The sequence below is a fragment of the Pan paniscus genome, chromosome 22 (assembly GCF_029289425.2).
Source record: "Pan paniscus chromosome 22, NHGRI_mPanPan1-v2.0_pri, whole genome shotgun sequence".
Classification (NCBI taxonomy): domain Eukaryota; kingdom Metazoa; phylum Chordata; class Mammalia; order Primates; family Hominidae; genus Pan; species Pan paniscus.
The window spans coordinates 23,556,095-23,576,626 of NC_073271.2; the positions used below are offsets into that span (position 1 = coordinate 23,556,095).

At 37.5% G+C, this 20,532-nt stretch overlaps 1 pseudogene; it reads right to left on the reverse strand.

The window, feature by feature from the left end:
- Positions 1-1,947: 1,947 nt before the first annotated feature.
- LOC100971807 (eukaryotic initiation factor 4A-I-like) lies at positions 1,948-9,956 on the reverse strand (annotated as a pseudogene).
- Positions 9,957-20,532: the final 10,576 nt, after the last annotated feature.

Sequence of the window (20,532 nt, forward strand, 5' to 3'; positions counted from 1 at the left end):
TACACCTTGAATATATACAATTTTTTTTTTTTTTTTGACACAGGGTCTCCCTCTGTCACCAGGCTGGAGTGCAGTGGCAAGATCTCAGCTCACTGCAACCTCCGCCTCCCAGGTTCAAGCAATCCTCCTGCCTCAGCCTCCCAAGTAGCTGGGACTACAGGCGTGCACCACCATGCCCAGCTAATTTTTGTAGTTTTAGTCGAGACAGGTTTTACCATGTTGGCCAGGATGTTCTCAATCTCCTGACCTCATGACCCGCCCGCCTCTGCCTCTCAAAGTTCTTGGATTACAGGCGTGACCCACAACGCCCAGCCAAATATATACAATTTTTTATTTGTCAATTCTACCTTGATATAGCTGAAAAAGAGAAAAGGCCATTTATTTGCTCCATCAGCTGACAGTTGTTGGCACGTTGTGGAATACAGTATATAAGACCAATATACTTTGTGGTTGTATTCTCCTTCTTTTATGTTAATTTGTGTAAAATGATTCTCTTTATCTGAAGAGATTATAAGCAGAATCCTGTGTGATGGCTCAAATATTTAGTAAACTTTGTGGTAGTGTAACTGGCTTAGGTCTTGAGGTTAGGAACAGGAAGCCAATACCTAAAATATAATCAAGGTGAATCATGTCCCTTTTAGAGCAGAAGTCCAAGGGTAGCAACTTGCTACCAAATGCCTGGTTGGTTATCTTAAGGTGCCATATTAGAGACTGACAGTTGATCTCAGTTGCTAAGGTATTGGGAATTTTACTAGAGAAGCAGCCAGATCAACCTTATTGAGTGGGATTCCGTGCTGTCAGGCCCTGCATGGCTCCATCTCCACTACCATGGCTACCCTGTGCTTGAGTCTCTGCTGCAGCAAAAGGGTGTCTGAGCATAGATGCGATGCTGGCTGGTATCAACAAGCTGCTGTTAAATCTGCACTGTTAGTGCCTCTTCTTTGTGAATGTTCTGTGCTGGGTATTAAAATGTCATACATAGATCTTTATACTTTGTTCCCATTACTGTAAGTTCATCTGCATGTCCCAGTTCTTCCAATCTTTTTCCTTCAAGCTCTATCAAACCAATCAAACCATTAACTTCTGTAAATGTGTATGTACATACTCCTACCATGGACTTTCTATTTCCATGTAAAGTGGATGACAACTTATACCACCCTAAGATCTGCCTATTGGGTAAATGTATAATCACCAGTCGTTTTGCAACATCTATGAGTGGGACTATTGTACAACAATAACTGATTTTCAGTTTGAACCCGCTTACTAAAGTGAGGCCCTTGGGAAACAAACTCAACCTTTTTCCTCCTCTGTCAGATGGCTGTAAAAAATTTCCCCCACACCAAAAGAGAGATGCTGGGTGCAACAAGGAAGAATGAAATGGTCTGGGCGACCCGCTGTGTAGATTAATCTCACCCTCCAAGATTCTTCGTGCCTGATCCCATATATATTGCTTTCTTCTTAAAATGCATTGTTGCTAGGCCTTCTTGACTTTGGAGCTTGTGAAAATAACATATATACAGTGCAAGATGGGCAGTTGTGGTCACATGGTCACTTGATGTGCTGGGTTCAGCTGCTCAGTCTCTACCAGAGCCCTTTTACTTGCTGGGAGATGCTTTCTGAATGCAGACACGGATAGTATGACTTAAATACAGAATCCCAGGATTCTCTCTTGTGGTTCTGAGACCAGAGCTTGTCACAAATGCAAAAGAAGAAAAATAATGTTTCTTCATCCCTCATAAATTCTTAGTTAAAAAGGACCACTGTAACAAAGAACAGATTAACAAGAGGAAAACAAACAGAAGTTCATTAACATGTATATTTCATATAGATGTGTGAGACACCCAGGGAATGAGTAATTTTCAAAAAGGTGGCTTTGAATTTCTATTTGCATATCTAGCATCTTAAAAAAAACAGTAAATTTTTAGGTAAGTACTAAGACAGAGGAAAAGGACTTTGAGACTCTAGAAGCAGCAACTTGTGGGAAGGCAAATAAACAGCAGATAAAAGCTAATTACCACATCTCATTTCTGTTGGTCCGTATCTCCATGCACAGCAGAGACAGTGAAAACCCAAGCATGCATCTTCTCAGTGAGTCAGCCCACCTTCCTTCGAGTGTTGGTGAAGATGACTTGCCTGGGTGATGGTCAGAGTTTCATACAAGTCACGCAGTGTGTCCAGCTTCCACTTCTCTTGTTCCACATTGATGCAGAATTGGTGGATACTCTCCAGGATCAACTCTTCCTTCTTGACCAGAATCCAAATGGGGTCCCTCATGAACTTCTTGGTCACCTCAAGCACATAAGAAAGCATTGTAGCTGACAGCAAATTACCTGGGTGTTGCTGTTCAACTTTGGAATATGTCATAGATCTGGTCCTTGAATCCATGGCTTAACATTTCATCAACTTTGTCCAGTACAAGCATTTTGATGTATTTGGGAGACAGGTATCTCCAGTGAACCATATCAAACATGCATCCAGGGGTATGCATGATGACATGGGGAGCTTCCATCTGCAATTTCTGCACCTCAGTACACACATTGGTGCCCCCAATACAGGCATGACAAGAGGTACTCATGTAGTCTCCAGGTGTTATGACCACCTTCTGTATCTGCTGAGCCAGTTCTCTAGTGGGTGCTAAGACCAAGGCCTGGGTGGCTGTTAGATCTAATTCAATCTGTGGCAGAATCAATATGACAAGTGTGGCCATTTTCCCAGTCCCAGGTTGGGCTTGAGTGATCACATCATAACCCTTGACACAGGTAGAATGGCTCGCTGCTGGATGGCAGAGGGTTTCTCAAAACATAGGCATAGATGCCACGGAGAAGAAACTCCTACAGTTTCATGTCATCAAAGCTGTCAACCATCTCATTCTAGTTACTCTCGATGATGCCTTTGGGCTCCATGCCATCAGGGTCATTGTCTCAGGATGGGGAATCCTGACTCACACCTACAATCCCAGCACTTTGGGAGGCGTAGGCAGGCAGATCACTTGAGGTCAGGAGCTCAAGACCAGCCTGGCCAACATGCTGAAACCCTGTCTCTACCAAAAATACAAAAATTAGCTGAACGTGATGGTGCATGCATGTAATCTCAGCTACTCAGGAGGCTAAGGCAGGAGAATCGCTTGAACATTTAAACCTGGGAGGCAGAGGTAGCAGTGAGCCGAGATCGTACCACTGCACTCCAGCCTCGGTGACAGAGACTCTGTCTTAAAAAAAAAAAAAATGCTAATTAGCAAATCATGTTAATGTAGATTCTTCTGGTACCATGTACAAGCCAATAAAGGTCTAAAGTTGTCTTTAGTGATCTTTACCATTGTTCTCCCTGGTAGAAGAGTGACATTATATGTTTTGTCTTTGTGAATCTATGTACTAATTTTATGCATGTAGAAAAGGGCAGAAATCTTTCCTGCAACTACTTCTTCATTGCCTTTAGCTCAACAATCCTTCATATTTTGGAGTGGCATATTCTGATCTCCCACATCACTAAAGATACTTCAAATGCATGAGCCTATAGGTATTATGGCTCAGGTGGCATGGCTGCTTTCATTGTAACCTGAACCTGATATGGATCCATTTCCTTCTCCAGGCCCCATTTAAAGCTGGGAAACTTGCATGCTACTTAGGAAATGGGTTGGAATTATTTTCTTAAATGTGGAATATGTTGCCTCCAGAGACCAGAGAGGCCTACCAGTCATGCACAGGAATCAAAAGAACGCATGCACCATGCCTCATGACCTTGAAATTACAGTCTATTCATGTTTTCCAGGATCCCTCGAGATTGCATAGAAGACTTTTTCCAGGATTCCTCTAGATTTTATAGAAGACAAATTGGTGGCATGGATACATTGAGAAAAAATATACCTACATCATTTAAGTTCTTTAAGAATCTTTCTTTAAGATTAACACTAATATCTGTTGTTCTCCCTAAGACGTAATATTGCTTTTTACTCACTCTCTTGGTGAGGCAGGAATAGTTGGGCAGTTTCAAAGGCTTCCACTTGAGTGTCCTCACTGTGCTAGGTCTTACTTTACAGAAGTAACATTGAGGATCATGCCAAAGGCCAATATGATCATTTCAATTAAACATTCTTGGACCCAAAGAAATAACCATCAAGGGGGTCCATTTACCCAGTGAATCTACTGTGATTCACAAATGGGCCAGTACTTTATCTTTTCTCCTAGAATGGGAGAGTGTGATGAAATTTCAGGCCCCTAGAATCAAGGTCAAAGTCCTCTATATCAGTGATTAGCAGAGATTTTCTTAAAATGGGCCAGACAGCAAATATATTAGGATTTGAGAGACATAGAGTTTTTGCATTTTAAATATTCAGCTCTACTGTTGTAGTGTGACAGCAGCCATAGATAATGTGTAAGCAAGTGGATATGGCTGTGCTCCCAGTGCAAGGGCATTAGCTGGCCTTCACATGGGAAGAGTGTAGCATTTCTGCAGGCCCAGAATGTTCAGAATAATCTGGGGACACACAATTTTCAAGGCATTGGCTCTCATATCCCTATATCAACTTGTAAGGTCTTCGTCCTCTTGAATAAGGACACTGGCATGACTTCACGGACTTGCTGATTTTGAGAATTCAACCTTTCTTTTATTTTTATTTTATTTTATTTATTTTATTTTATTTTATTTTATTTTATTTTATTTTATATTTGAGAAAGAGTCTCACTCCATCACCCAGGCTAGAGTGCAGTGGCATGATATCAGTTCACTTCAACCCCCGCCTCCCAGGTTCAAGCAATTCTTGTGCCTCAGCCTTCCGAGTAGCTGAAATGACAGGCACACACCACTGCACCTGGATACAACCTTCTTTTTAGATCTGCTATTTTTATAATAAAATTGTGGGCTTGATCCTCAACTATTTCTGCCTTGTGGCTATAGGAAATGAGGATCTCTTTATGTGCTGCTAAAATGCCTTCTGACTCTCACACTTAGCTGTAAATTAATGAATTAATCGCATTCAGCTTTTGTTTTCATTTTCTAAAATATTGAGTGCCCAGCAAAAATCAATCCATTTTATGAGCCTTATAGTTATTATCTTCCATGAACTCTGAAATCATGCTGCAGTCATTCATGTACTTCCTTCCATCAATGAAAGTTTAACAATTGCACTAGTACTTCCTACTGGGAGCTATCTGTGCTCCACCTATCAGCCATCTGGCCAACTATACAGATGCAAATTTCTCTTTATAGTCTATTTTTTAAGTCTACTCTTGGCATCTAAGTTTGTCTTCCTGTGTTCTAGAAATCATATGCAAAAATAGAGATTTGCATTTAGTTGGTATATATAAAGGAGTGCTCTCAAGAACAACACCTGGAAGGAAGTGGAAGGAGTAGGATTAGTCAGAGTTGAACTGTGCGTGATGCTTCCGCAACAGAAGCCTTGGCCACTCCATGAGGAATTCTGAACCTTGCCATGACCCTTCAGATATGTCCTTTTGTACTTCTGAATTGAGCAGTCAATGAGTATCTGCTTTCTCCAGCATTAGGGGAAGCAAGGTGGCTTTGCTTGGCTGAGGACAATAAGCTCGCCTGCTACTAGGTTTCTTATTCTCTGTCATGCTAGTATGAACTTTTGCACATGAAATTGGCACTGGTAAGGTTTTAAAAGAATGGGCAGAATTAGATGAGACCTTTTCAGTTCTTAACTTGAAACTGGGCTAGCATCACATCTGCTGCATTCTATAGGAGAGAGCAAGTCACAAGGCCAGTACATTTCTGAGAACTGGATCAAGACTCCACCACACACTTGCAGGTGTGAGAGGCTGCCTTATGAAAACTCACATTCAAAGGGTATGTGTACCAGAAACGAAATAATTGGAGACACTTTTACAATTAATCCACTAGGTATAGAACTAAGATTTCAACTAATTATTATTTTTTCTTCCTATATGTTTCATAGCTTGTTCAATCTCTAAATTTTAGGATTTTGAAATAAAACTCCTTACTAATAGTTGGGGCTTCCTATTTTTTCTCCCACTTTTCCAAACCAAACCAAAGCATTCAAGGCTGTTCAAAGAAAAATATAATGCATCTTTGCAAGATTGAATAGTTGAGCCAATAATGCAAAACTCACTTTTCATTTTCCTTGTTAAATGTATTTTACTTGATTGCCAACCACCAAAATAAACACTGGCACAACTGCAGGATTTTCAATTTTTTCAAATAGGAACTGGAAGTAGCAGAAATAGAATCGAGGGAACGCAAGGTCAGCACGTGATGTGTGCTTATAAAGCTGCTCTGACTACTGTCCCCACTGATTTATACTTGTCACATACTGAGGGCTCAGTTGTGGCGCCAACTTTCTTTCATTATTATCTTTATTTTAAAGTGATTTGTGTGGTGGATTAAAAAAATGCATTGCAGGAAGTCAAAAATTCTAAGTAATCTTAGTGTAATTTTGGAAACTAATATGAAGAATAGAGCAAGAAAAAAATTGGTACTTGACTTCTAAATATGGGAGATAAGATAATCTAAACAAAAAATATATCTAATGTGCTTATGAAATAATGCATGTGGCAGGAATATAGATATTACTACTTTTTCCTTATACACAGATATCATTATGTAGAATATATCCAAGATCATCGATGGCCACAAGGCTAGGCTGAGTGTGGTGATTAGTATCTGTTTGTATTCTCTATTTATGTCTTATTCTTCAGTTTACTTAATAAAGCTCAGAACTTTTAAATTGTTGCTAATAGCAGCCCAATTTTTTGACATTGAAATCTCTCAGCTTTATAGCTTTATAAAGCTTTATAGGCTTATCTCTGTAAATGGCAGCTGTTTCACATTCTTGGAATTTCAACTTAGGAAGGTCAGTGTTAAGAACCCATTCCTACTGTCTGAAATTATTCAATCTATGTTAGAATAAGAGAGATCTGAAAAAAAGTTGACAGGTTAATTGTCTAGATTTCAAGGTAGAAATCAGTCTACAAAAGTCCTATTGCTGACATGATAGCTTCATTATTATTTGTGTTTGTGGGGTTTTTATTCATTTATGTAGAAGGAGATGATGTTTAAGGACAGTAGCTGTCTCCATGTGCTCTTTGTTGGTGCTGGGAATTTCTTATCAGTGTGAGGTTGATTGTGAAGACATGTTTGAGGGAGAAAGCACAGGAAAACAAGCTCTTGACTGCCTTATCTTTCAGTGAGATCATGCCTCATAGAATATGTTGAGTCATTTCAACATCTTTAAGGGTTATCATTTGAGTGGTGATTCTAAGCACTGACTTGAGGTCAACTGGCTATAGGGGTAAAAAAAGTTTCATGTAGCAATACATGTAATAGTTTAGATAAATTATTAAGTGATGATGGACACAGAGTTCTACAGTTCTGAGTTTATGATAAAATATTCTAATAGGAAAAGTCTTCCCATTATCCGTGATGTTACCCAGGCCCATACCTAATGAGAATAATAATATTTTTCATTGTATAGAAATGTCGTTATTCAACAGTATTTTCATCTTTCTCATCTGTTTTGTTACACACAACAACCCAGTGAGATAGTTAAAGGGAATTTCCTCATCTTTTATAGATGAAGAAAGTTCAAAATATTCTCCATACCTGACATTCTTGAATTGGTAAGATTCTACCACAATTAGATTGGCCCAAAAAAGGGCAATGTGTTATTCCATACGAGGAGAGACAGAAAATAAAGAAATAAAGGCATGAATAAGATACTTTTAAGTAGTGGTACATATTATGATAAAAATGAAAGAGGGTAATTTAACCAAAAAGTAATCATTGGACACCTCCAAACTATGTAAATAAAGCTGGCTGTAAGAGGGATTTAAATTTAAACTGAGATTTTAATTGTATCATGGAATTACCCGTGTGGAGATGACAAGAGAAATCAAGCATTGCAAAGCCGCCCTGATACACTCAATAACCTGGAAAAAGGTCAATGTGGCTGCAGTGAGCAAAGTAAAAGTGGTATAATGTGTAATCAGACAGGCAGGTAGGGCCAGATCCTGTAGAGACTGGTCATTGTAAGAGGTGTATATTATAAGCGAAATGGAAAGCTGTTGAAGGTTCTAAGCAAGGAGACATCATTATCTATTTTGAATTTTTGGAAAAATCATGCTATTTGGATTTTGGAGCAGGAAGTCCAGTAAGGATCTATGCGTAAACAAAACAGAGACCCAGGCTTGTGCTACAGCAATGATAGTGGGGAGTAGTGAACAGTTAGCATATACATTGTAGTAAAAGTGCCTGCAGATTTGCCTACAGATTAAAAGTGAGAATGAAGAGAAAAAAGGAATGAGGATTAATGACATCTAAGCATTTGGATAAATAACTGGGCAGATGATGATAACATTTATCAAGGCAGGGGGAAATGGGTGAGTAGGTTACAAGGTCAAGTTGAAATGCTTGTTACAATTAAGTCAAAGTGCCACATAGGTAGGTGATGTACATTTCTGAAGTTCAGGCAAGAGGTTGTTATTAATGAGGGTCTCATTGGTGGATTGCATTTAAGACATGGGACATGAGATAAATGAGATTAGCCGGAGAAAGAGAGTACAGACAGAGAAAAGACACTGGGACACTGAGCCCCTCAGAATTTATGGTTCCTACTGGAATGCTTTTAGAGATAAAATTACTACTGCTCCAATTTTTTCAACTTGTATTAATGGCTGTAATCCTAAAAACTCATAGTACAGTTATTTCATACTCCATATGTATAAAATCCAAATTATTAACTTTTTAATACTTGTATTAGATGCCTCGTTCTTATCCTTCAGTTTTCATCTATATTTATTTGCTTTTCATGGCAAAGGAATTTCTTCTTGGCCATGAATGGCAAGGCAGAATGAAAAATATTGGAATTTATAATAAGATGGTGCTTGGCACCAAACTTTCTTTTACTCATGACATAATTCAGTGACTACATTTTTTCCTGATAGAGAAAATACCCAAAAACCAAATACGGCTTCAAAATATGTAAAAATATTCTTTCTCTTATGATCCAACAAGAAATAATTGTTTGATAAAATGAAATAACCTTTATGTGAAGCCCATTAGGACAATTACAGTTACTAGGATAAATAATTTTGTAAATATATTTCAAATGTTTCCACTGTGTAGAGTAATTGAAACTTTTTATTGCAGGTTTAGAAGGTTCCGTTCTTTAAAAAAGAGCAGGCTCACACGCACCCAGAACAACAACAATACCAACAACACCACGAGCACACGGCACAAACATTTCACAAAAAAAAACAACGAAAAAAGAAGTAACTAAGGGACAGTCGTGGTGGCTCATGCCTGTAATTCCAGCACATTGGGGAGGCAATGTGGGAGGACTGAGTGAGCCCAGGTGTTCAAGATCAGTCTGGGCAACACAGTGAGACTCTGTCTCTATTAAAAATAATAATAATGATAAAATGAAAAAGAGGTAACTAAGCTTTTGATCAAAGGGGCTTGAGAGGTCACATACTGCAAATGACTGAAATTATTCTTGTTAATTAGTATGTGAAAACCATCAGTCAGTGGATTAGATTAGACCTAGAAAACGTCTTTAAATGGGAAATGTAGCACTGTACAAAATCCTTGTAAGACTTTGCTAATTTCTAAACTAAGAAGCCTTTTGAGCTGCATGTGGGACATATTTGGGTTAAACGGATTCAATTACAGTTCTCTTTGAAGACCAAGAGGCATATAATATGGCAAAAGAGTGAGGAAGTAGAAGTCAAAAATTATCAAAGTAATTGCAACTGCTTTAACATTAGCCTGGGATCTGAATTCAGAAACTTTGGGACCCATATAAGCCCCATAAGTAGCATACTTAATACTAAAGTAATATATACTGTATTTTAAGTTGAAGTGATTGTTTTATAGCTCTGTCCTATCAAGGACGTCTTTTTTCACCTTTTCTTACCCACACATCTAATTCTTAAGCTTTCCCCACATTCTGACGAAAAAGAACTCTGTAAATTCAGCTCCATACCGGCTGTGAGACAGTGTGATTTTGTAGGGGGGACAGTGTGGCTCGGCATTTACAGCCTTTGGAAAAGTCTCTACACTATGCCAATGCTGCTAATGGCCATGTTTCAGGTCATAATTTATTGCGCAAAGGCCAGACAGAAACTCAAGGGAGGTCTCTTTTGCCTCAATGTTAATTTCTAACAAATGCAACAAACATTTCAAATTTTGAAGGAGGCAAACAAAATTCTGTTTCTTTGTATTTCTCCCACCACAAAATTTCAAGGTTGACTTGAAGTCATACAAGGTTAGTAATTTTCTGAGTGTTTATTTTTTTTCCTATTTTCTTAAGCATTTGCTATATAGTGAAATTACTTCCAAAGAACAGGATGTTCTCCACAGCTAAAGAACTGCTCTAGCTAGGCAAATACTCATATCATCAATTACCATTTTAAAATATCTCAGAGAACACTCTTTGAAGTAATCCTTCCTCAAATCCTATTTGAAACTGGATTCGTATAATGGGTAAGTGGGTAAACATTTTGTGGAATTAAATGAATGAAAGGGAAAATGAATTTTGTCACGTATAAAGTTGTTATCTTTAAAGGAATGCCTGAGTGTTACTTCTTCTCAAAATTCTGGGAAAACCAGATGGAGTATTGTTAACCAAGTAATTCCTAACTCATAGTTTGAAAGTCTGTGAGGGTTTACGAGAATTAAGGTTAAGTGAAGAAAGGCACTGAAACAGTTCGGTGGATACAAAAATGTGCTTTTTAGTCACCAAATTTTACATGTTTTTATTTATCCAATCTTTCCATTTCTCTTTACCTAATATTTTGCCTACTCTTCTTCATCACAAGGACCATGTGTTACAACAATTTTGAAATCTATTAAGCAACTCGCTAGTCATTTAGTGATTCGCTTTTGAATGAAGGATTAATATAATTATAAATCGAATACAAATTACTTTCAGTGTTATATACAATGTATTTATATTACCGATAAAAATCATCCAAATATTCTCAGCCTTTCAAATTGGCATTAATACAGGAATGATATTTTAAAAATCCCACTTAATCCAAATTACTTAAAAAACAACTCTGTTTTCTACAGTAATTCTGCTCTGGAAGTAGATGATGTAAGGATGAATTTGTAGCACTTATTGATATAAAAATAATTAAACCAGTAAAATATAATCATCTCATTCATTATCTGCACTGCTTGGCATATGATAAGGCACTAACAATGGATTCCTAGCAAATGGATTGCAGTTAAATAAATGTAGACCATCCAAAGAATCAAATATTACAGTGCACATCTTGGATTTAGATGTAATATATTAACAATTTGCAGCTTATAAAATTCGGAGATGTGAGAAGGGTTTGGAGGCATCATCCTGTTTCTTTGTTGGATGTACTCCACACCCAGCTTGCCCAACACTGAACTTAGATACCCGAGATGATAAGATAAGGAATGTTTTAAAAACATGTATCCCATCTGACCTTAAATCTTAGAAGGAAACGTCAGGATTTCCTCTTTATATATTGCTTTCTCTATTTTTCCCTTCCCTCATTTCTTCACTTTTGCTTTCCTTGCTTTGGAACAATTTCAAATATAAACTAATTTTTGATGATTTTTCTAGGATTATTTAACTTTTGGTAGGAGATGTAATTGTGGTTACGAAAAAGAACGTACTATTTTTAGGCTATGGATGTTAAATTTTTTAGAGACATAGGGATATTTGTGTGCAATAGATTTTCAAAGGTTTTCAAAAGTACATGCAAATATGCACACATAGACACACAGAGCAAATTTGTTAAAGTGTTAATAGATTTCAGTTCTAGGTAGGGAGCATGTTGGTGTTTTTTTCTAAGTTTCTTCCCACTCTTTTGTATTTTTGACATTTTTTATTATAAAAAGATGGAAAAAGACATAGACCCTATGACAATCAATTCTATGTCAACTTGGCAGGGTTCTAGTAGCAATTTTTAATCAAACACCAATCTAGGTGTTGCTATGAAGATATTTTGTAGATGTGATTAAGGTCTATCATCAGTTGACTTTAAGTAAAGGAGATTATCCTAGGTTATCTGGATGGGCCTGATTCAGTCGGTTAAAAGGCTTCGTACCAGAACTGAGGTTTCCCTGAATAATAATAAGTCCTGCCTGTGGAATGAAGCTTTAGTTCATGCTCTAGAATTTCAGTCTCCTTTCTTGAAGGTCTGCCCTACGGGCTTTGGACTTGCCTAATCAGCCTCCACGATCATATAAGCCCACTCACTGAAATAAATCCTTTAACATATAGCTCCTACTGGTTCTGGTCCCCTGATTGAAACTTGACTGATACATACCCTTTCATCCAAAAGCTTCCTGTATAGTTGACAGGCCATATGAGGGACACTTAGCTTAGATTGGGGACAATGTCAGAGAAAACTGTGTAACTTCCCCATGGAGGAGATACTTGATTCAAGATCCGAAAAGCATGTCATAATTGATAAAACTATGAAGAAATTTATTTATTTTGAGACAGAGTCTCACTCTGTCACCCAGGCTGGAGTGCAGTGATGCGATCTCAGCTCACTGCAACCTCTGCCTCCTAAGCTCAAGCAGTCCTCCCACCTCAGCTTCCCAAGTAGCTGGGACTACAGGTGTGCACCACTATACCCAGCTAATTTTTGTATTTTTTTGTAGAGACAAGGTTTCACCATGTTGCCCAGGCTGGTCTTGAACTCCTGAGCTCAAGCAATCTGCCCACCTTGCCCTCCCAAAGTGCTGGGACTACAGACCTCAGCCACTGCGCCTGGCCAGGAAGTTATTTTTATATATATTTAAAACTAAATTGGTCCATTGACCTAAGAAAGTTAGGTGTAGGTATTAGATACAGGGACTAAAAATATTTGAAGAGGGTCGCATGACTTTATTGAATATCATTTTGCAATGGGGTTTTCTAACAAACAGTCAATTAAACAGTGTGGAGTGCATTATGGGCAAGAAGTTGTCTTAGCACTCTTAGGGAAACAGTCAAAACATTGGATTTATATGTTTTGTGAATGTATTCACCATTCAATTAATGTTCTATGCAGAGGATACTTAAGGTTTGCATTCCTTATGTAGATGATAGAACTACTTGTCAAATAAGATTACTTTTTCATGCTTTTAGTACAATTTAAATTTTCCTAGCATGACAGATAATCCACAAAATCCATCTACTAATTTACACATAAATTATCTATAGAGATTGCAGATCTATAAGTAGAACATAAATTGTTTAAAATCAATGATACAGTCATCGGCAAGCAACTTTATCCCAGGATATCCCATTTTACTCCAAAGCAGCAAGAGTGAAATGGCAACGAGGAAGTGTAGAGGGTGGTGGTGGAGAATGGAATGAAGAAAAAAAGGCAAGGAATTTTGGCTGCACCCTGAATAGTAGCATCATCAACCTCTAAATAATCAACAATCTGGATAAATGATTTAGCATCTGACATACTTATTTTGTCAATCCAAGTCATTTGATCTTGTCATGCCCTTTGTGGCATTCAATATATGGCCTTCAATATATCGCCTCTACTTCTTGTCTTTAAACAACTGCTACTGTGAATGTAAATTTCTAACCAAAGCCTGGTGAGATTGTTTTAATGACATGAACACAAGTTGCATTTATGAAGGAAGCCTAAACATTCAGATGTCTTTTATTTTAGTCAAGAAGTTAAATGAAAATCGAGAGAACAATTTATTGGCAAAAGGTTTGTTTTGTCTAACCTATATGCAAAATAACCCACAATTTTGTTTTTATTCACCCATTGTTCAATCATAGGAAACTTTCATGGGAACCTAAAGCAAAAATTGCTGAACTATATATGTGGAAAATCAACCAACATGAATACAAAATGCCAAAATAAATAAAAATGGTTTTGTGAATACCCTCTATCAGAAGAACAGTTTCTGAAGGGAAAAACAGTGTAGAAAAGCATTAAACAAGGAGAAGTATAATTTTTGCTGGTATTTAGCAATCTAGGTTCAGTTCTTTAGAAGGACAGATCACAGATTGATTTTGGAAATCTGCTCAAGCTTAGAGGCTGGCTAAAGCTTTCCTGCTTTTACAATTTTAGATGCTTAGAAAAGGCATTTTCAAGACAACACTCGGAGCCTATGAGAGAGAATAACACACTCAAAGTGTTTCCAAACTGAATGGATTTAATAATCTATGCTTTTACAGAGCAATAACTTTAAAAACGTCCCAATCTTTCTCGAAAACACCACGGTGCATTAACTACTTGAGGGGATTTTCTTGAAGAGCAACGACAACAATAAACAACATTTTTGGTTCAGGAAGATCCCTTTTCCTTATTTCCTTCTTAGGTTTTAAGATAAAAGCTAAACCATAATAATCTTTTTCTTTTTTATATATTTTACAGAATCCAGTGCATATCAACTTATTAAAGCATTATAATGCACAAGTGCTCCCAAGTGTTACTGTTTCCTGTCGTTTTCTCCTCCCAAGGTTGGTCAGAGAGGCACATTTAACGTGCTGCAGATCATTACTTTATCTGTAAAGACTTCTCCCATGGGTGTGAGGCAGAAGAAGTAATTGTTGAAGTCGGGAATTGTATGTGTTCCCCACCCTTGTGATTAACTCAAACGAGAAGGGATGTGGCAAGAGCAGAGCCTGGAAAACTCAAATTTGAGATAGAAACCATGCTCTTGTTTTTCTCAACTGATTATGTTCAACAGTGCCAAATAAATAATTCTGCAAATTGGGAAGGGTGACTAGGAAAGCAGAGTGGGAAACAACAGCAAAAAGAAGGAAAATCTCTATTTCTCAAAGACTCTTTTTGTAATTTAAAATGTTATTAGAGTGCCATAAAATAAGTATTTCTGTTAATGTTTTTGCCTGATGAATATATGTGTCTTCTTTTTTTTAATGTTTAAAATTATTTTACCTTTCTATGAAAATATTTAATTAAGGTGTATTATGTATTTGTAATTAAATCCAACAAAACTTAGATGATAATTTTAATGAATTAATTACAAAGTAAGAGAGTCATTAGGGAGTGCCTTCTAAGACATTTGCCAGCATTCATGGCCCTTTCCCCTGGATGCTGGTAGCATCACCTCTTTGATTGTGATAATCATAACATCCCCAGAGATTGGCAAGTGTGTCCTACAGGGCCACATTTCTCCCCCTACAGCAAACTGAGCTTTAAGGAAACAAAGCAATGGCAGTTAGGAAAACAAACAAACAAAAACACTAAAAAATGATATAACTATAGAGAAATAACACAAATAAAGTCAATCTTAGAAGGTAATAGAGTGAAGAAAGACAAAAAGAAGGATGGGTGAAGAAATGGGTTTGGGGAGAGTAAATGTATAACTGAAGGACTCAATATTTCCCCCAAAAAGTAAGAGCAGAACAGCTATGAAATGTGAGAGAGTGGTTTGATGCTAGCAGATTTTTAGGAGTTTGATAGAGGATATGATTTAGCTTTTGCAAAAATAACTTGCCAAGGAATATTGAGGAGCAGCTGAGGTTGAATAATAAGCTGAAGTGGTGCCAATCAGCAAGCTGATGAAATATTCCCCAACAATGTTCAACCTCAAGGGAATCAATAAATAGAAAACAAATGGTGAGACAGATCAGCGTTTGAGGTTTTAACAGGGCAGGTGTGGTTCTGGAATTAGATGGAAAGAAAGAGATCCCAGGATAGAATGTAGGTAAAATGATTGGTGATTAGATCCAGGCTGGGTTATCAGGAAGAGAATGAGTGATAATGGAAAAACTGGGAAAAAAAGCCAGAGAATTATTAAGTGTTTGGAGGCTTTGATAAATTACAAAAATATGCTTCATGTAACTAATAAAGTGGGACAAGTAAAACTCTAAAAAATGTAGTTATTAAGAGGGCTGGGTGCATGTATATTAATCCAAGGAACAGATCCCTCCTATTGGAAATATACATACAGTCTCTGTGCATTGCATATATACTGACTTGAGTGTTTAGACACTCCCCTTACCAATATCTGTTTGTATGTGTGTGTGTGTGTGTATATATATATACACATACATATATTAAATAAATCTATCTTTTATATATTTATCTGTCTAACTCTAATTAATATTTGAGAGTTTTGTTAATTTTTTTTTAAATCATTGACTTCTTACATCATGGTGAAGGAAAGTAAATGTGTGTATGTAATCTATGTTAATCAAGTAGGACTAATTAGAGCTAACAGAGAGTTTATTTTTGTCTTTTATTGTCTCTTTAAACTTGTACAGAGGATAAATTTTTTTCTCTACCACTAGATAAAAGTGGGGGGAGGATGCTATAATTTCTGGTCATTTTTAGATGGTATAAAATACATGGTCACTTTAAGTGGCAAACACAGTCTCATGTTTTCAGCAAATTAAAATGTCCGGTCATAGATATCATAAGGTAGGAGAGTCAGTAGGGAGCGTCTTCTAAGACATTTGCCAGCATTCATGACCCTTTCCCCTAGATGCCCGTAGCATCACCTCCTTAGTTATGATAATCATAACATCTCCACACATTGGCAAGTTCCTCCTACCAGGCCAAATTTCTCCCCCTACAGCAAACTCACCTTTAAGGAAAAAAAGCAATGGCAGTAAGAAAGAAAAAAAAAAAAAGATATAACTAGGCCGGCCGTGGTGGCTCTTGCCTGTAATCCCAGCACTTTGGGAGGCCGAGGTGGGCGGATCATGAGGTCAGGAGATCGATACCATCCTGGCTAACACACTGAAACCCCGTCTCTACTAAAAATACAAAAAAATTAGCTGGGCATGGTGGCCCGTGCCTGTAGTCCCAGCTACTCTGGAGGCTGAGGCAGGAAAATTGCTTGGACCTGGGAGGCAGAGGTTGCTGTGAGCTGAGATCGCACCACTGCACTCCAGACTGGGCAACAGAGTGAGACTCCATCTCAAAAAAAAAAAAAAAAAAAAAAAAAAAAAGATGTAACTGTAAAGAAACAGCACAGAGAAAGTCAATCTTAGAAGGTGAGAGAGTAAATGAAGACAAAAAGAAGGATGGGTGAAGATATATTATTTGAATCTCTATTTGAGATAATTTGCCTTTCTATTCCTCTGTCAGCTAGGATCAGCCTTAGGAGGGCTGTGGCTGTCAGAAAAATTAATTGGAGTGGGCTTCACTATTCTTGTCACTCAATCCTAACCCTGCTGATAGATGCTACTTCTAATCCCTAAGGATGGTATGAAGGGAGAGAAGATGCAAAAGGAGGCAGAGAGCATTCCTTCTTGCCTGGCACTACTGCATGCAGCCTTCATATGTCCTGTATCTAGCAGGTATTTAAAGCTGTGGCTTCTCTTGCAAGGTATTTTGTGAGTTCTTTAAAGGCAACTAGTTGGTTTCCTTAGACTGTAGCTTCCATGATGTAGGTGATGACTCTCTGTTGCCTTGCCACTGTCGATCTGCTTTAGCTTTCTCCACCAGAAGCCACTTACTGTTGTAATCTTGGGACTATAGGATGCTGCCCCTCTGGGTAGGGATCATTTTGGATGACCTCGCGGCTAATGTTCCTTCTGTAGGTGTCACATCCAGTCACTGGGATGCATGCATTTTGACCTGCCTGTCACCAGCTGGAAGTGCAGTTCCTTTCCAGCTGCAGCTCCCTACTCTGCTGCCAAGAATACGTCTTCTTCCTCTGGCATGAGTCAACCATCTGTTTCCCACTGGAGGGAATACATGTCGAGCTTTCTGAGTGTGCCTATTCAAACCCCTCTACTAGAAGTGGGATGAGGAAGCAATGCCTGCGCCCCAAGCCTTTGTGGGAAAGGATAGTGAGAGTCCCAGCACAGCAGTCCTCTTCCCAAAATCCCACTTTGGACTCTGCAATTACCTGCATCCTCTCGACCTTTAAATTGGAGTAAGAAGCATCTGGATGAGGAACCCAAGTACCGTGTAATGGGTTCTCATGTATTTTCATTGAACACTTAATTATAAGTTTTCACCCTGCTTCTGAGTTCACCTATTTTGAATTCCACATATAAGTGAGGTCATGTGGTATGTGTCTTTCTGTGCTTGGCTTATTTCACTTAACATAATGTCTTGCAGGTTCATCTATGTTGTCACACACAGTAAGATTTCCTGTTTTTTAAAGGTTGAATAATATTCCATTGCGTATGTGTACCACATTTTCTTTATGCATTTATCTGTTGATGAACACAGCTTGATTCCACACCTTGGCTTTTGTGAATAGTGCTGCAATAAAGGTGGGAGTGTAGATATCTCTTCAATATGCTGATTTAATTTCCTTTGGATACACTGTATACCCATTAGCGGGATTACCGGATCATATAGCAGTTCTATTTTTAATCTTTTGAGAAACCTCCATACTGTTTTTCATAACAGCATTCTCAGAAAAAATGTACAAGGGTTCCCATTCCTCCGCTTTCTCACCAACACTAATGTTTCATGGTTTTGATAGTAGCATTCTAACAGCTGTAAGGTGATATTTCTTTGTGGTTTTAATATGCATTTCTCTGAGGATTGGTGATGTTGACTTTTTTTTCATATGCTTGTTGGTCATCTGTATATCTTCTTTTGAGAAATGTCTATTCAGGTCTTTTGCCACTTTTCTAATTGGGTTATTTTAATTCTCACTATTGAGGCATTTGAATTCCTTACATTTTGGATATGAACCCTCATCAGATGTATGGCTTACAAATATTTTCTCCTATTCTCTGCATTGTCTCTTTGCTCTATTGACTGTTTCCTTTGCTGTCCAGATGTTTTTGGTTTGATGGAATTCCATTTGTCTATTTTTATTTTTGTTGCCTATACCTTTGAGTTAGTCTTGTTTTTTAATATTTGCCCCTTCTAAGATTTGTGTAGAAAGAAATTTTGAATGTTTTCAGCATAAAGAAATGCTAAATATTTTAGGTGATTAATAGACTAATTACCCTGATTTGATCATTATACACTGTATACATGTATAGAAATATCACTCTGTACCATAAACATGTGTACAATTATTATGTGACAACTAAAAATAAAGTAAAATATTTTTAAAAGGTAAATTAATGATAATTATGGGTTTGACTATTTGAGGACTATTGAGGAAGAATGTCAGAGAGCCCTATGCTCTTATCACTTAATAGAAGAATTTTAAAACTTAGACGCTATAACAGATAGTTTAAAAATATCTAACAACTTTTAAAAACACAGGCTATAATGTTTTGATTAAATTTATATACTCAAAATTCTATTCCTCAGAATCTATATTATAGGAGTAAAGTAATTGTATGAAAAGATAAATGTCGGAAGATATTTATTTTAGCATTGTTCATTGCGGCAAAATAATAAAATAAAATGATTGCTCACTCATTTATAACAGGAATATTGAATAAATTTCAGCGCATTCTGAGCATGAAGCCATTTCAAAAGCATACATTAAAACGATAGCAGTTGAATTATAGGCATTTCCATAATATATTATTGGCTGATAAATACAAGTTTCAGAAAAGCATAAAAACATAATCTTGATTTGGTTTAATCATAAAAAATATGTTTTGTATTTTTTGTTGTTTTCTTACTAAAAATCTATTTGGAAATGTTAATAAAAATAGTATTATGCTTGTGAGGGCATTTACATAGTCTAAAATGTATTATTTCCCTTGTCAAAACACATTTCTCAGTTTGATTTCACGGTTTGGGTTGGATAGTAATCAGTAATTTCATGATGATCATTTTTAGCGTGATGATGTGAGATTCTAATACAGAGATAAGCCAATTTTCTTTGCTTGAAGTCCACTTTGTCCAAGATACATCGCTAATCCAGCTTTATTTTGACTATTATTTGCATGAACATGATATACCTTTCTCCATCTGACAGTCTGCCTTTCATTTGATATGTTTAACCATTTATATTTAATATAATTATTAAAATGTTTGGATTTAAAACTGCCATTTTAATATTTATTTTATAATTGTTCCCTCTGTTATTTATTCCAGTTTTTCCCTTACTGTGTCCTCTTTTATATCATTTAAACTTCACTTTTCATTCAGTTTTAATTTATTAATTGTGTATTCATTTATTTATTGTATATTTATTTATTTTGAGGCAGAGTCTCACTCTGTGGCCTTGGCTCACTGCAAGCTCCACCTCCTGGGTTCACACCATTCTCCTGCCTCAGCCTCCCTAGTAGCTGAGACTACAGGCACCCGCCACCACGCCCGGCTAATTTTTTTGATTTTTTTAGTAGAGACGGGGTTTCACCGTGTTACCAGGATGGTCTCAATCTCCTGACCTTGTGATCCACCTGCCTTGGCCTCCCAAATTGCTGGGATTACAGGCGTGAGCCACCGGTCCGGCTGTGTATTTATTTATTTATAGATGGTGTCTCACTCTGTCACCCAGGATGGAGTGCAGTGGTGTGATCTTGGCTCAATGCAACCTCTGCCTCCCGAGTGATTCTCCTATCTCAGCCTCCCGAGTAGCTGGAATTACAGGCGGGTGCCACCACGCCCGTCTAATTTTTATGTTTTTAGTAGAGACAGGGTTTCGCCATGTTGACCAGACTGGTCTCGAAAAACTGACCTCAGGTGATACACCCACGTTGGCCTCCCA